We start from the raw sequence: 6,000 nt of genomic DNA, 5'->3' as shown, positions 1-6,000 counted from the left end.
CCCTTTTTGATATTAAGGTATGGTTCATTATTGCTCTTTCATTCTCATCTTTTTTTTTGCAAGTTATTTACATCTGTTTTTTTATTTAATAACTATATACCCATATCATATTTATTAAAAAAATTGAAGGAACTTTTAAGTATTAAATAAACAAATCGAGAATTTTTATTACAATATGCGAAAAAGTCATCAGTTGGGAGAAGTTTAAAATCCTTGTTATCAGTATTAATTTTTTGTATGTATTTTGTTTGTTTCTTTATTGTTGATGTAGTTGTTGATATTGTTGGTGGGGTTAGCATTGTTGGAACTTGTGGGGTGGTGTTGTTTATGGTTCTGGAACAAAAGAGGTTGCTTCTTTGTTTTTGATGATGTTGTGGGAATAAATATTATTGTTTCTTTATTGTTGATGTTTATGCTATTGTTGATATTGCAAAAGATGGAGAAACTGACCACCGAAAAGGCTAGTTTAATGTATTCTATCAGAATCCACATCTGTTGCGACAAAATCCACATCTGTTGTAACAGACTCCACATCTGTTGCAACAGACTCCACATCTGATGCAACAGATGGATAATGTTCTTTTTGTGACATTAATTTTTTCCTCTTTTTTGTAGATATAAGGAATTGACAGTTAATTAACTTTTGCTAGACTATCGCAAGAGGCTGCAGTAAAGATGGATTTAGAGGAATAAGCTGCTTACAGATAAAACCACTTCATATGTGAGAGGTATGTATTACTGATAATGTTATCGTGGAAACACACATAGAGTGCACTGATTTTTTGGATGTTGTTTTTACTGATTAGTCATAGATCGTTCAAACAAGATGTCTGTAATTTTACAGTTAAAATTGATAGGTCCGAAATGATAAGTCTTAGGGACCATGAATATGGTTCTGATACCCTATTAAGATTTAATGTCGATTGTTGCTCATGTTTATTTATCAAGCATTGTGAAGGGATCTAGTTTTGGTGTCATTGTAAAGATATTTAATAGCGATTGGATTAACTTTTAGGCTGCATTGGACCCTCAGAGTGACTTCGAAGCTTAGCACTGCATCTAACAAGAATGAAAAGGCTGAGAGATAGTATATGTCTGAAGATTAGTATCTTCTGAAAAATTGCTCCCAGACAAGCATGTCTGGAGATAGTGTAGACTTTTGCATAGCAGATATTTTGTTACCTATATTGGAGAAGATTGATCAGTAGAAAGGCTGAGAGATTGAGCTCGTTCGATTTGTGCACTAACTCGATCATATTTTTTTGATAGGATAATGAGCTCGAAGCTACGTATCTTTTGATAGGCTTGGAATAGCCAGTTTGAATCACACGCTACGTAACTCCATGCTTACTAATTTATCAAATTGGTTGAGCAAGATACATTGAGCAACGCTCGATAAAAGTGTGTTGTTCAACTGTTGGGACCACATCTTCAACGTGCATCAACACATTTTGACCTAAAACAAACACAGCGACCCTCCATGTATCCTTTACGGCTTCAGAAGAAAGTGTTTTGAAGGGCTTCTAGAATGCCACAACTTTGAAGGTAGTGTTCCTGATCGAGCTCACAAGAGATGTGAAACTCCTTACCAGCTTCGAAGACGGCAACGACCAACTTGAATACAGAATCAGCAAGCTGGAGGCAAACTTGAAAATTATTGGGGTCCACATACTACATCAAACATCTAATCTTCTCCAAGGAATGTTGAAAGCATGCTAAGGCAAGAAAACACAATCATTTAATCCATATTGCTAAGGAAGTAATGATACTCTATTTGCCTTTGAATCTCGTATGTGGTTCTGATCAACTCAACGGCAGTGGACCTGATCTAAAACACAAACAAGAAGGCATGGAATGAAATTTAAAATTCAAAAATTGCCACCTTTGCTTAGTTTCCTTATTTTAACTGCAGTTGTTGTTGGTGTAAGTTTTTTAGACTTGCTGATCATCATTTCAACCCTCGATGCCCGTGAGGCTGCTTTGTTAGTCTTCTCCTATTTTTTACCTAACTGATAATCCCAACCACATAGCTCCCTAGCAAAGTGTTCATCTGTATTATTTTTCTTTTAGATACACAACAGATGAAATTAAATTACCGAATACACTTTCATATTTGCATTTGATTCAGATTTTCCATCTGTTAAGATAATTTCATCGGCCAAATTCATTAAAAGTTACTTTCAACCCTATGACTCTTCTTCAATTAGCTCTCAGATGATATAGTCTTATATTAACCACCTCTTTTCCCTCGAAAGCATTCTCTTACCGCACCTTCTGGCATATAATCATCACCCCGAGCGAGCAACCCAACCATATAAATTTTGGCCAGGGCAATAACTATATTGGTTTTTTGTTCTTGTTAGATGCAGTGCTAAGCTTCGAAGGCCCTCTAAGGGTCCAATGCAACCTAAAAGTTATTTCAATCACTATTGAATCTCTGCTGTGACAATAACTATTAATCCCTTCTCAAAACTTGACACGCATAAATATGAGCAACAACCGTCAGTAATTCATAATAGGGTATCTGCACCATCTTCATGAGGTCCTCAGCCTTATCAATTTTGAACCCATCTAACTTAACGGTACAATGCAGGATCTTGTTTGAATGATCAATACCTAATCGATTAAAAACTGCATTTACAAAATCATTGTACTTTGTGTGTGTTGTCCTGGTGACCTTATTAGTAATACATACTTAACTCCCACACATATGATAGTGGATCCATCTGTACGCACCTTATTCTTCCTAGTTCATCTATGGCTTAAATTGAATAAACAAATGACTAGCTAGTTGCAACAGATGACACATCTGTTTATATTGTCAAACAATTGGAGACCTCTGTTACGACAGTTGATCAATCTGTTGCAGAAATCAAACAGATATTTACATCTGTTGCAAAAGATTGCCAGTATGTTATAAGTTATCTAACAGAAAGAATATATTTTGCAACAGATTACCCATCTGTTAGATTTATTTTAAAGCAATTTTCTTTTCTTTCCGAGATACAATAATTTATAAATAGGTCCCTCCTTACAAATATGGATGATCCAGATTCGTACAAGAATATTCATATCGAGTCCTTGCGTGAACTTCAAAGGCAGTTTGATGAACTCTAGAGAGATTTGGCTGACTTCGGAGCAAGGCTACCGGATGAAAAATGTCCAATTGACAATAATAATAATAGTAGTATTAATAATTAGGTAATGTTTCTTATTTTAGCGCATGTATGTATTTTTCTCCTTTTGTATATCGGATCTACCCAAGGGATTAAAAAATCTATGAACATTCATTTCATTTTGTTGTCGACTTTGAATTTTTAATTCGTATTTAGTATTTAATAATAATCATTCTGTTTATTCATTGTTCTCAACATGTCGACGGTTGGTGGTAGGAATTGAGCAGCAATTTGTGTTTACAGAGGTTAATCTGCTACGACAGATCGATCATATGTTGCACCTGACGGTTATTAATAAAAAAGGGTTATTGTTGTTATTGACAAGGTGAAAAGAAAAAGACATGACTTTCCGATTATTCAATATGAAAAATATTTTGTAAATAATAATAAGGAAATAAATGATAAACACAATTTTAGTAACTGATCGTGACTTTTCACCATTTTTATTTTTAAATTTATTTTTTAAAATTATTTATTATATAATAAAATGGTAATTATTTTATTAAGGACTTTGAAATGGTGTTTTTTTTTATTTATAAAATAAAAAAAGTAAGCAAATTTGGATTAATGATATGATGATAGTTTTTTTTAAAAGTAGATTATATGTTGCAACAAATAAATTATCTGACGCAACAGGTTCACTATTGTTGCAACAGATGATATATCTGTTGTCACAGATGATTTATCTGATGCAACCGATATCGAATCTGTTATCACAACTCAATAAAAATGGTTCTTGAAAATAACTAATTAATAATAATAATCTGAAAAGTCATGAATTATCACAATATTTCTTAATTTAATTAAGTCATTACTTTTCACATTAATAAAAAATATAATTAATAAATGAAGGTAAACAGTTAGATTATATGTTGCAACAGATAGGTTATCCGATGCAACATATTTTATATTTAATGCAACAGATAATATATCTATTGTCACAGATATGTTATCTGATGCAACAAATATAGAATCTGTTGTCACAACTCAATAAAAACGGTTCTTTGAAATAACTAATTAACAATAATAATTTGAAAAGTCATGACTTATATCACAATATTTATTTTTTTAATTTAATAAAAAATATAATTAATGTATGGAGGTGAATGTCGTGCTTTTTTGCCTCTCATTCAAATTCAATCCTCTATAAATAGGTCCCTCCTTACTCAATCGTTCATTCAACTACACTCTATTTATTTATTGCATCTCGTCTTTCATATTACACGCCAGAAGATAAGATTATGGTTAACCCAGTGTGGGACGTTGCTTTTCTGCAAGGCGCCGTGAATGAACTTCGAAATCAAGTTCGTGACCTGCAATGGGAACTGGAAAGAGTTAGAGCAAGAATACTCCGCGAGATACGCAGGCTCAGGAGGGCCTTGCTACTTCCGGTTGAATATTGACCGGCTGGCAATGATGATGATGATAATAATAATAATAATAATAATAATAATAATAATAATAATTAGATTATTATTTTTCTTTTAGTCTATTATATGTATTTTTATTTAGTTTTGTTTAATAAATAAATTATGTTTGATCTTTGACGTTTTAATCCATATTTAATTTTCATTTTGTCTATTATCTTCTCAACAAACATATCTATGATTCGACGTAAAAAAAAAATTTAGAATCCAGTAGCAATAGCAAGATTTATCTGTTGGGTTTGTGGTATGGGTTGATGTGTTGTTCAAAACAGATTACTCATGTTGCAACAGATAAGAAGTCTGATGCAAAAAGTCTGCTGCAACAGATAAATAGTCTATTTCAATAGATGACTAGTTTGTTGCTTTGCTTGGCTCTGGCGTTTTAATTCGTACTCCCTCCGTCTCAATTTATCCGTCCCAAATTGAGATGCCACATTGATTAAGAAAAATAATTAATAACATGCCTAGTTTACCATAACCCACTGATCAGTTGGTGGGACAGTAGACGTGTTTGAAATAACCATTGTTTGCTATTCAATCGAAATTTCATAAAAGAAAGCTTTTAACGTCGATCGGCGTATAGTCCCCCTATTAAATGATGTTTCCATTTTAATTTGAAGAAAAAGTGATTAATACAAAGGGTAAAACATGAATTTTTTTTTTAATCTTTTCTTGATTAATGAAAAAGACAAGTAAAATGAGAAATCGAATTAGAAAATTTGGGACGGGTAATTGGACGTAAGGAATAATTTTGAATCCAGTAGCAATAGCAAGAGTTGAAACATATTAGTTATCCATTGGGTTTGTGGCAGGGGTTGATTTGTGTTGTTTCAAACAGATTAATCATTCGTTGCAACAGATAATTAGTCTGGTGCAACAGATAAATATTCTGATCCAACAGATAATTAGTCTGATGCAACAGATAAACATTCTGATACAACAGATAATACGTCTGATACAACAGATAATAGTCTGATGCAACAGATAAACAGTCTGATGCAACAGATAAATCTCCTGATGCAATAGATTACTCATCTGATGTACCAGATGATTGATCTATTTAAATTGTGGGCACTTATGCTGAATTCATGATCGGGGTTCTATCCATTGTTGGAAAAATAGAAGTATACCCAGATGACAAATACGAATAAAAATCATAATTTTACTTACCAAAGTCACCTATGAAGTAATGCCAACGTGAAAAGTGATGTAGTAAATAAAATTTGACCTAAGAAATTGGTCAGATCGCAGCAGTAGCGCTGTACCACCATCACCAACAGCAACAACAAATGATCGACAAGATGAAGATGAAGATGATAATGAAGTAGAAGATGATGATAATGAAGCAGAAGATGATGAATAAAGCAGCAGAAACAAAAATAATAAACAACAAAAAT

The sequence above is a fragment of the Capsicum annuum genome, chromosome 3 (assembly GCF_002878395.1).
Source record: "Capsicum annuum cultivar UCD-10X-F1 chromosome 3, UCD10Xv1.1, whole genome shotgun sequence".
NCBI lineage: Eukaryota > Viridiplantae > Streptophyta > Magnoliopsida > Solanales > Solanaceae > Capsicum > Capsicum annuum.
Note: the sequence above shows the minus strand (reverse complement) of the source record.